Here is a 12,754-nt window from a genome sequence, read left to right as displayed (position 1 = left end):
GCTCTGTCACATCCATACATTGACACTTTACTTCTATTTCATGAGAAATCTGGCCCGGGAACCCAACCGGTTTTTCACCACAAACACACATATGATGATGACATAAGAATTAGAAAAGCAAAAATGAGGAGAGACTTAAAAAAACATACAGTCTACCTCTCACGCTGACTATAAAATAAAGGCTACTCATATCCAAACTTCCTACAAAAACTGTAACTCAGACTAAATCAAATACAATCCAGAAAGCTAATAAACAAATGCTGCTAGATTTAGTACCGAAATCCTGTGCTCAAATATGGAGACTCCTTAAAGATGGTTCTAACAATGGAACACTGTCTCTTTTTCTAAGTGCAATTGGAGAACAAACCTGGGTTGATCATTTCACCACCATGTTTGTAGACTTCTTCCCCACTAGTGACAATGTGAAACCTCATATAAACAATCTAAGCCTTCTAAAGATTGATCATATGGATATTCTAATACAAATGAAATAAGTGAACTCATCTAGAGTCCTGGGCACCGACGGACTATCGAGTGCCACACTAAAAGCTCACCCTGAGCAATGGTCATCATTACAAACAGTTTTCTCAAATAGCGATGCAAACAGGTAACATCCCGACCTCATGGAGGCAATCAATACTAACACCTATATTTAAAAGGGGAGATAGGACCTCTCCACTTAATTATTGACCTCTTCAACTATTGGCCACCCTGGGCAACATTTTCGCCAGACTGCTCATGAGAGATCTAACCAAATGACTCAAATCAACACATATGATGGACAGTCATCAATCTGGATTTGTAATGGCCCTAGGCACGTCTGTTAATTTACTCATTATATCGGCCTTAAAAAAACAGGCGATTGTCTCTAAGCAACCATTATACCTCGCATTCGTTGATTTCAAGCATACGGAATTCATTTGGTGTAATGGAGGGCTTAATTTTGTGGAGTGTGTGGCTATGTAGCTATGCGGTTTTTGCCATTTTGGCTATGTGCTTTTTGATAGAAAGGCTACTGTCAACAACAAAGCCCAGGTATTTGGCTGACCTCGACATCTGAGGGGTGAATTCTTCCAGGCACATGTCATCCAGCAATTGCTGCACAAGTTTTTGTTTGGTGGGGGACCGATGAGGACAAATTCGGTCTTGGTAAGATTCAGTTTGAGGCACGCATTTGAAATTCATGTTTGGATATTAGTCAGGTATTCCGTCAGGTGAGCAATGTCCTAGGGGAGGCTGACCTTAAGGTACAGTCCAGTGTCATCATCATACTGATGGGGCTATATTGGGGTCATCTAGTGGAGTTCCTAAGGCTTCCATGCATAGATTGAAGATGATTGGGAGACAATGGAACTATAGGGAACCCCAAACGTGACTGGGAGTGCATTGGATCTGATCGAGCCCATCTGTGCAATCTGGTGCCTACTGGACAAATAGGATGCAAACCATTTTAGGACAGTGCCAGAGAAGCCCATTCTGTTGGTGAGGGGGGAGAAGAGTATTGGTTGATCAGATCTGTTGAAGGCAGCTGGGAGATCAAAGAGGACTAGGAGACATGTGTCCACAGTGTCCGTGATTCTAGACACACAGTCCCCCACTTGGACGGTTGCAGTCTCAGTGCAGCATCTGGGATGGAAATCAGACTGGTAATCACAAAGGAGGTCAAGCTGGTTGATTTTGGGTAGTAGTTGGGTCGCAACTACTTTCTCTATAAGTTTCCTGATGAACAGGAGGCTTGTGATGGCTCTGTAGTTTGCTAGGTCCGCAGAGTCAAGAAAGGGCATTTTGAGAAGGGGTCGTATGAGACCTGTCTTCACCATTTCTGGGAATGCACCTTCAAAGTGCTGAGGGGTGTGTTAAGGGCTGGGCCAGTGAGTTTTTTAATGAGAGAGGTTGGGAGGAAGTTGTCCATTTAAGCAGTGGGTTTGAGTAAAGCAAGTGTCTGAGAGATCATTAAGAAAGAGGAGGGTGAAGTCTGACCTGGAGGGCAGTGCCTGGCAGAGAAGGATAGCACGGCTCTGCCTGGTTTTGAGGCATCAATTTGACTTCTGATTTTATCAGTTTTGATAAGGAAGAAGGTGATTATTCAGTTGTCTTTGCCTAGGTAATAAAACAAAGGATGTCTTCCTCTGAGCTTAGGTTGAAATCCTTAAATATGCATTGAATTTACACTGAACAGGGGTCAGTAGTGTTCCTCTCACATCTCAGCTAATATCAAATTGGCCATGCTTCTACTGAAGGAAATTCTTCACTCGTGTCAAGGCTGAAATTCTGCCTTAAATGATAGGAAGTGGCAGCCAGGGCCTGCAACCACCCGAGTGGGTGGGACTGAAGTCAATCAAATATCCTTGCCAAATATTTGCTGAGGACCAAGTATTCACAGGGGCCATAAAAGTCCCAGTCCTGGACTGACCGTATGGAATACCAGATGTTCTGTTGCTGGGAAGATTAACTGGACTCCCCATAAATATATACAAGGGAAATGTGTGGATATGTGTGTGTGTCTGTTTGAAATGTTCAGCATAATTCCAAACATGCTAAAAACCTGAAAGTTGGCATGTGGGTAGGTTCCATTGTGTAGACAATGTAAAAATTATAACATATAAATGTTTCAAATGTTAGTTTTTAAGTGTTTTTTAAGCAGTCTGCAGCAGTCTGCAATGCTTGGATATGTGTGTGTGTGTGTGTTTGAAATGTTCAGCATACTTCCCAACATGCTACAAACGTTACATTTGACGTGTGGGTAGCTTATATGGTGTAGACAATGTAAAAAGTATAAAATATACATTTTTCTATTTATTTATTTTTAAACGTTTTGCAATGCTTGGATATGTGTGTGTGTGAGTGTGTCTTTCTGTTTGAAATGTTCAGCATACTTCCCAACATGCTACAAACCTTAAATTTGACATGTGCGTAGCTTCCATGGTGTAGACAATGTAAAAAGTATAAAAATATACACTTTTTTATTTATTTATTTTTAAGCGATTTGCAATGCTTGGATATGTGTGTGTCTGTTCGAAATGTTCAGCATATTTGCCAACATGCTACAAACCTGCAATTTGGCATATGGGTAGAGTCTATAGTGTAGACAATGTAAAACATATAAAATATACATGTTTCTATTTTTAAGTGGTCTGCAATGATTGTATATGTGTGTGTGTCTGTTCGAAATGTTCAGCATACTTCCCACCATGTTACAAACCTGAAATGTGGCATACGGGTAGGTTCCATGGTGTAGACAATGTAACAAGTATAAAATATACCTTTTTCAGATTCGTTTTTTTAATCAGTCTGCAATACTTACCCCTGCCATATGGCTCTCTATGCCGTACTTCTGCCATAGTTTTATGGTCATTATTACTAAAGAATAGAAGTTCATGAAAACTTCAGCAGTTCATTGATCCAAATTTTCCACACCATCAGCATTCTGGCTAAAATTAGCATTACTCAGTTTTGAAGCCATGAGGGTGACCCAAAATTATGCTTTTGTAGTAATGCGGTGACAGTTAATGGTGCATGTCTCGTCAATATGGTCCACAGTGACGTTGTCCGTCAGATCGTGGCAAATCTCTCAAGATAATTACATACATATATGTACAGGTACGGCACTTCAAGCTTACATGCTTCAGTCCTACACATACAGCACTGATGTTGAGGTTGCTGCTGCCTCGACTGTAGAAGGGACACCAATAATGTTGCTGTACAGTCTCAACATTCTAACTTAAAGTAGCTGGAATACATTCACAGGATGTTTGCTTTTCTCATGGTCAGCTTTATGTGGCTTTCTCCAGAGTTGGAACCAAAGACAATTTGTTCACACTATCTCCCACAGGAAAGACTAGCAATATTGTCTACGCAGAAGCATTGGTTTAGTTCATTAAATAAACTTCAAACTAAAACTAAAGTAGGAATTACTGTGTGAAGCATGGGTACACCTGCTAGTGGACATTTAATATTGGAGGATAAGAAAAAAATGCATGATTGAAATTACACTGGATTTAAACCTTTGTTGATAACTTTCAATAAAAAGTTGTAGAGAGCAATTTGTTTTAATGTTTTAAAAGTTACCTTCATTATTTAAACTAGGCAAATGTGGATGAACTGCCTTACTTTGGGGTATTTATGTATCCTAGCACATACACTGGAGAGCATGTTATTCTGAGATGGAAATGGAATTTGTATATAAAAGTGTCAGAATGAAAAAGACACAAATGTGTAACTCATCCACCATAAATCATATCACGATCAGACTAGCATTGCTTAATTCGCCTGAGTGGGAGCAAACTGATGAACTGATTAGTAATATGATCTCATGTGTGGACTATGCTGTAATCGAAAAAGTTACAAATGCTTAAAGTAGAAATCTACAATTTGATGGATTATTTCTTCACCATTGACATTGGAATAACTCATTTGTTTAAACATACATTAATTCAAATGTTTCTATTTGATTAATAAATGGGCCTTCTGTACAACCCTGTGCGTTTCTTATCCCAGAAGGGGATGGAGACTACATGGCGTCAATACTGTTAAATTGAGGGTGCCAGATTCATAAAAAGAACGTTATTAAATAAATGGAAATTGTGCATGCCTGATTTGGGGTGGCTGGAAAATGCCCCTGAACTAGATGTCTCCGGATTGAATCATCCTACAGTATCCATGAATTATAAAGCTGCTATTAATGGGAAATATGAACAAATCTGCTATTTCACATGTTTGTGTTTTTTTTTTCCTTCAACCGAAAGGTCCCATTACAACCTACATTAATAAAAGAGGATTGAAAGTTCCTAAAACAAGGAACAATGTATATTGCCAACGGTTCTCATTTAAACTTTTCAAGATATCTAATTCAAGGCTTTTGTGTGAGAAAAATGTAATTGTTAAAAAAATAAAATACTAATGAGAGCTAGGTACGTTACATAGTAAGTCCTCTGAAGATATCTTGAAGTATGAAATGCACATGCTCAAATTGGAACATTAGCCTGTGAGCCACTAGCATAAGAAAGAGGTAATATATTATTTTGATAGTGAGGTGAGTACACAAATATAAGGTCATAAAATGTATTCTAAATATATCATGAATATAATTCATTTCTTCAAAGGTGAAAGGGGAAGTCAAAAAAGGTGTATGTGAAATACTTGTGCAAATGAGAGAAATTATCCATGAGCCATTACAATAAGAAAGGGAAAATAAGAGAAGTCAAAAGGCATGCAATAGCAACAAAAAAAAACTGGTGAAATGTAAAAGGAGTACCCTCAGATTAAAACGATATCAGGTAATACATGTAACATGTTTTGGGGAAAATTTTGAGACATTAGAAGTATCCTTTGCAGTGCACACCTGGGTAGTGTTCTGCAATTAGCGTGATTAGGGACAGAAACATGCGTGGGCAGAAGTAGAATACACAGATTGTTTAAGTTGTATCTAAATGTAATTGAAGAAAATATGCAATATTCAATAGACTCATCATTATTAATATTTGGGATGCAGCATTTGTCTCACAGGAGAATATGGTTATGAATGCACTTAAACATAGTCTTATAGACAGAGGAAGAGGGCATTAAAACAGAATAATGACCCAACACCAGGATCCAAAGTGATAACAACCCCTCAAATTAAGATAGATAGCATGTTACAGCAACAAACAAGCTCCTACCAGAAAGGAAGTGCATTTTAAAAAAAAAGTCTTGTCTGGAAATTGCATATCTCATTCCAATCGTACTGCTCCTGTGAGCCATACAAATTCATAAATGTTACTTTCTAGCTCTTGGAAAAAGGATTGTACGGGCCACAATGGTACATTGAGGAAAATATATAGCTGTTTAGGAAGAACTGTCTCTTTTATGGAGTGTAATATTCCCAGCTATTGTGATGGGGGAGATGGGCGCAGCTCGTCAGTTTAGCCCGCAAGTGAGTCATATATGTGTTGTAGTTGCAATCATGCAGTGTAGAGCCATGGCTAGCCACTGTCATTCCCCGGTAGCGTATAATTACCATAGCTCACTTGAACCCCTGTAGATCTTCAGGTGGGGCAGTGATGTCCGTAAGAGGAAAGAGCTCAGATTTGCTGCAATTCACTTGGAGACCTGACATCTCTTCAAAGTTTATGATGTCCTCCATAATGGGCCTTAAATGCACCTCGGGATTCTGAATACATACTAATGCATTGTCTGCATATGGGGAGATAATCTGTGGTTCACCCACCATCCGGACCCCTCCGATGTCTGTGTTAGAGTCTTATTAAATCTGCCAGAGGTTCAATAATAATGGAAAATATCAGGGGCGACAAGGGACAGCCCTGACGGTGCCACGGCCTATCACAAATTTTGAGGAGAGTAGCCCGTTCATGTTGACCCTGGCCACTGGTGTTGTATAAAGGAGGTGTAATGCCTCAAGAAACCCCTGCCCAAACCCACATTTTGACAATACAGCATACATGAACCACCAAAAGATGGAGTCAAATGCCTTTTGATTGTCTAGTGTGGCTGCTACTGCATGGGCCTTAGGATCTATCTGCACCAGTATATTAAAGAGGTGGCACAGGTTAAGTTCTGTGGACCTACCCGGGATGAATCCCGAATGATGCGGGTGAATCATCATATACAGCATGACTGGCATCAGACGAGTGGCCAATATCTTCTCTAATACTTTTACATCCTTGTTGATTAAGGACAGGGGGCGGTATGAGCCACACTGATCTGCAGGTTTACCTTGTTTCAGCAATACCATGATAACTGCCTTGCGCATGTTACCTGGAAATGGCTGGGACTCGAGGGACTCGTGCAGGAACTGGAGGAGGTACGGGGCAAGGGTTTCCATGTAGCACTTATAGAATTCAGAGATTGAGCCATCAGTGCCGTGGGCCTTCCAAGTTGGCAGGTGATTGATTGCCTGCGTAATGTCAGCTATCGAGATTGGGAGGTCCAATAGGGCCCTGCTATTTTGTGGTATCTGGAGTGGGAGTGTATCTAGAAACTCATCAATCTCTTCTCGCATGCATGTGTCAATATTGGTGTAGAGGTACCAGTAAAACCCTGCGAATATCCCATGGATGGCCGTGAGCGTGTGGACCAGGTCACCCAATGAATCTAGAATTAGCAGGATGCACCCGTTGCCACTCTCCTGCTGTGCCATGTGAGCAAGCAATCTGCCAGGTCTATCACCCTCGTCATATTTCCTAGCGGACATAAGAGTGTCAAAAAATGTTACTTCACATTCTGCATGGGCCCTTATGGTATCTATGGCCTCCTTAATCGGTGTTAGTGTGGTTGCGGGTTGGTCACTAGCTAGTGCCTGCTCTGGTTTATGCAACCGGTCCTCACATAGGGCCTCATTACAGGTTTGCCGGTCCGGTAACAACGGTGCCGGTAAGCTACCAGCACCGTTGTTACCGGACCGGCAAACTACGAGGCCTGCGAGCAGGTGCCATTCCGCCCACCAGGTATGACCTGGCGGGCGGAATGGCACCCGCTCACAGACCTTGACGGATGCACCGGCACCATTCATGAATGGTGTCGGTGCATCCGTCCTCCCCATTCCCCATTGGAACTCGAATGGGAATGGGGAGTAATTCTTTCAAGCATCTAGCAATAGGGAATTACCAAGACCACCGGGGCTGTAATGCAATGTTAGGTCCCCATTACCGGGCACCAGAAAAAAATTACTCCAGCAGCATTTACTGGCACGGCTACTGCCTGACTCATAAAGAGGCACAATGCACTGTACGATGTTGGATTGCCTTTAAGACACTGAACTCTGCCGACATTGCGATCCCCCAGATGTAAACCTTGAAGGCTTCCCAAAGTGTTCCAATCAATAGCTCAGGGCCTGTATTCTTTAAAAAAAATGTGTGTAGGTGGAGTCAATGGTGGATACAAACACAACATCCTGCAAGGCTAGTGGTTTAAAACGAAAGTTGTTGTGCGACCTGGAGAGAGTTGACAGTGTCAGGGAGATGCTAACTGGGAAATGGTCTGAATAGCTGTGAGGGAGCATGGTGAGGTCTTTAACCCCTATGAATAATGTGTTAGAAAGGATCCACATGTCAATACTGGAGAGGCAGTCATGGACAGTTGAATAAAAAGTGTATGAGCGGTCGTCAGCATGCAGTGTCCGCCAAGCACCCACAAGTCCAAAGGAATGCATAGCCTCATTTATAGTAGAGGCTGATCAGTGGGTGCTCTATGGGTGTGGGTTAATCAATCGAATTCCAGATCCTGGATGGTGTTAAAAACTCCCTCCCACAAAATAGGTATTAGTGGATATAGAGCAAGATCGCACAAGATATCTGCGTAAAAATTGAGAGTCATCAATATTAGGACCGTAAACATTCATCAACAGTATTTCTCTACCTGCAAGAGTCCCATACACCAAGACATATCTGCCCAGTCGGTCCACTCGGTTGCACTGAAATGGGAGAGTATATAAGTCAATTGTGTGACAGGAAACGAAGATTGTCATTGGGAAACAGTACGTACATGTGAACAGAAGTTCATTATAATGACTAGTTATGAAAAGGGAAATCCAATTTTTACCGGAAAAAAATATACAAGGGCAGTGGAGTGGCAGTGAAAACCGCCCAACCATTTTGGCCTGAAAAACAATGTGGTGGCCAAAGGAATATAATTAGACAGGTGAGCCAGACGCGAATGTGAAATCAGTAAGCCTGTTATAGAAAGCTGAACGCAGGCTACCGAACACTGCACGACCATATTAAGAGGATAAATAAAGTCGGCATAGTAATATCGCAAATGGAGTGGCTATGATTTTGAGTAAAGACAGCAAAAAGGACCCAACCAGTTTGGCCCCAAAAACGATGCAGAAAACTGCCGGTCCATACATACAGTCAGCAAAGTATGTCACAGTCGAAATGGAGTTGGCAAAATGTAATTGCTAGTAATCGCAGTTAACGTGTAGGTCACAATTATGATGGTGACATTTTAGTACAATTCTGATTTTTGCCACTCCCTTTAGTCATATTGTGGAGTATATAGAATTACAGCCCTTGGGCTGTGAGCGTTTCCTAGGTGGTGGGTGTCTCAATCTGGCACAACAAACTCATAAATGGTGGCAAGACTGTGATTGTCCACCTGTTGCGTGGGCTTTGTCAGTGAGGTCCTGAACAGCCCCTCAAAAGATGCTTTATGGAAGCTGGAGTAACTCGGGCAGGGTTCAGTTGCCCCTGCAGGCCAGCAGAAAACAGGATCAGATCTACCCTTCTGCCTTCTGCCACAGGCTCCAATGGTGTATGTTAGGCGGAAACCTGTGCAGTTCCCTCTGGGACCATTGCAAAAGATTTAGGACTACAGGTGTTTGGCAGTAAACCCACTTGGTAGCAGTCTGTACCACACAGATTCACTTGGTATCTGTGGCTGAGCAGTCAGACTTCCCTCAAGAAGAGTTAAGCAGTATGTGGAGTATACAAAATAGGGCAATCTACACATTAAGACAAGCAAACACGCGACAAGGCTTCGGTGTAAAGATATAAAGGTATTTATTTATGCTAACACATCTATGGAAAACACTAAAACGGTAAACACTTCAATCACAATTACTTATACGAGGAAAAAGATCAATCCCCCTAACAATAGTTCGACAAGTCACTTATTTGCAGACAGAGGTATATGCTTTAACCTAGATGGCACTCTAGTATTCGTTAGGACGGGAGAGAAAAATAAGGCAGGTTATGAAATCAACTCGGTACCAATACTTTACAGACAAATGCAAGGCAAGTAAAGCAGGATCCACTGCAGATGACAAAGTTCAGAGGCCAGGCCCACTCGGAGAGAGGCAAGGCGATATGTCCCAAAAAGTGTCTCAGTGGAAATGCGCTTCGAGTCTTTATCGCAAATTGTTATGGAAAGATTGGACCAGTTCTGAACAGAAAGTTAAGAAAGCTTGGAGGTGACCCAATGGAAAGGCGAGGATTAAAACACCTCACTCTATCCGGCAGAAAGGGAAGCCAGGCGGACACGGTACCTTGTTTGTGGAGAGACAGCTCCGGCGGGGGCAGTTGTTCCTGGTGGTGGATGCACGTCGGGTCTTTGCCAAGAGTAGAGATGATCTTGTCGTCGAAGAAAAGTGAAGTCCGGTGCACCACCAGGGAAGAGACCAGCCGCGGAGTGCTCCGTCACAAGGCACCACCTTTTGGTCACAGTACAGGGGTAGTGGCTATCCGGTTGCCGAGGTGCTCTGCACAGGCAATTCGACCGATGCGTCCTGGAGCGAAGAAAAAGCAAAGGGGACTGGTTGTTCCCACCAGTCAGGGGAAGAGACTCTCCGGCAGGGAGATCTCCTCTGTCATCGGGAAGTGGTGAGTCGGTTCAGCAGGGCTCCACCGGAGGTGTCGTCGTTTCAGGTCGGCTCAGCTTTACCCTCATCGGATTCTTAGGTCCTGTGGTGACTTCTGAAGATCCAGTCCCAAAAGCCCTGCTTTTATGCAGAAAACCCCCATTCATTCAGCCTAGCTATCAATCAAAACATGCTAAGTGGTGAGCGGGGTGGCTCACCACTTGGGCCAATCACACCAGAGTGCGACCGGAGTTGGCAAGGCAACTCGGTCCAGGGTGCCTAAACCCCCTCCCACACCCCTGTGGTTACCCAGACACAATGGCACCACTTTGGAGGGTCTCTGTACAGAAGCCCGCCAAAAGTGGAACAAAGGGCTCAACCTTTGGTTTAGGAGTCACAGAGACGAACACAGACGCCATTTTAAAAACCGAGTTCTGGCAGAAAATACCATCCGATAAACTTATTTAAGATAAGTAAACCGGTGGTATGTTAGAGATTAGCAGGAAAAAAAGGTATCAATCTCCAACAATGGGAAGAATCCCATAGGGTTACATTCGGGGTCGAATATAACAAGTAGTTTCCACTGCCACCAGCCAAAACTCGACGAGGGGGGACGGGACAGTGCCCCCTCGAATAACAGACCTAGGAGTAAGCGAATTACCCCTACTAGTACATCCACAATAGGATGGTGTGTACTAGTTCTGTTAGTAAATTTAGGTCTAGTAAAGCCAATGATGACTTTACATGCCTGGGGAGACAGTAGTCAGTCCCTGGGTATGGAGTCTATGATGGAGGTCTGCTAGGACGCCCCAGTGCTACGGCATGGAGGGTGCGGTGTAACACACATAGAAAAACATATGAGACCCTATGGAGTAAAAGACCCCATAGCCCATAGAACACATTGACATTCAAAGGAATTACACACATTCATGTCCAAGAGTGGGAGAAAAAGAGTCTCACTCTTGGCAGGATGGAAAAAACAAACTCCAGAAATCCAGCAAAGCTGCTGGGGGACTCACTAGGTTAGGAAATTCAGCCTGAACAGAATATTCTCCCTAACACTCGCCCCCCCCAGACTCAGGGACAGGAGGATTTAATCCACTCCTGGATGAATCTCATACCTCTAGTCGATGACATACATCCTAGAGAGACCATCAGCATTTTGGTGGTGACACCCTGACCTGTGCTCAATGGTGAAATCAAACCCTTGCAGGCAGATCGACCATCTCAGTAGTTTTGGGTTTTCCCCTTTCATTTGCATTAACCATCTCCAGGGTTGGTGGTCAGTCTGAATGACAAAAGTAGAACCATACAAGTACGGCCTAAACTTCTTCAGAGCCCACACGATAGCAAAGCACTCTCTTTCGATTGTTGCCCAACTTGTTTCAGGATCCTTCAGCTTGCGGCTGATGAAGCAAACAGGGTGCTCTCTACCTTTCCCATCCAGTTGACTGAGTACGGCACCTATTCCTACATTTGAAGCATCTGTCTGCACAATGAAGTGTTGGTGGTAATCAGGAGCTCTGAGTACTGGGGCTTGCAAAGAGCCTTTTTCAGGTTTTCAAAAGCCTGATTGCACTCCTCGTTCCATCTAACCTTTTTAGGAAATTTGGGCGAGGAGATGACATTCAGTGGAGAAGCTATGGTTCCATAGTTCTCGATGAAATTCCTGTAATACTCAGTGAGGCCTAGGAATGCTCTCACTTTGGTTTGAGTAGTAGGTGTTGTCCAATTTTGCACAGCTTCAATCTTACTGAGCAAAGGCCTTATTTCTCCACCTCCTACCTCATGTCCAAGATAGACTACCTTACTCTGTCCAATTTGGCATTTACTCACCTTTATGGTCAGATTTGCTCGTCCAAGAGCCTGCAAAACATCTCTCAGGTGGGTTACATGTTCTTCCCAGGAATTGCTGAACACTGCTATGTCATCCAAGTATGCCATGCAGAAGTCCTCCATCCCATTCAGAACCTGGTTTACCATCCGTTGAAACGTAGCAGGTGCATTCTTCAATCCGAAAGGCATTACCTTAAACTGGTATAAGCCAACGGGGGTAGAAAATGCAGTTTTCTCCTTGGCATGATCCGTCAGGGCTATTTGCCAATAGCCTGACATCAAGTCAAATGTGCTGAGGAACTTGGCTGCGCCAAGTTTATCCACCAACTCATCTGTTCTTGGCAAAGGGTGGGCATCCTTCTTGGTGACTGCATTAAGAGCTCTATAATCCATGCAGAATCTAAGCTCTTTAGATCCGGCCTTTGGTACTAACACGACTGGGCTAGACCATGGACTAGCAGAGGGCTCTATTACCCCGAGATCGAGCATCTTGCTGACCTCACCTTTGATGTGGGTTCGTACGTGTTCTGACATTCGGTATCCTCTGCTTTTGACTGGCAGACAGTCACCAGTGAGTATGTCATGCTGGCTCCAAGGGGTCAAGCCTGGCGAAAGCGAGAACAGGGA

Source organism: Ambystoma mexicanum, chromosome 2q, assembly GCF_040938575.1.
Source record: "Ambystoma mexicanum isolate Mex_15411 chromosome 2q, UKY_AmexF1_1, whole genome shotgun sequence".
Taxonomy (NCBI): Eukaryota; Metazoa; Chordata; class Amphibia; order Caudata; family Ambystomatidae; genus Ambystoma; species Ambystoma mexicanum.
Note: the sequence above shows the minus strand (reverse complement) of the source record.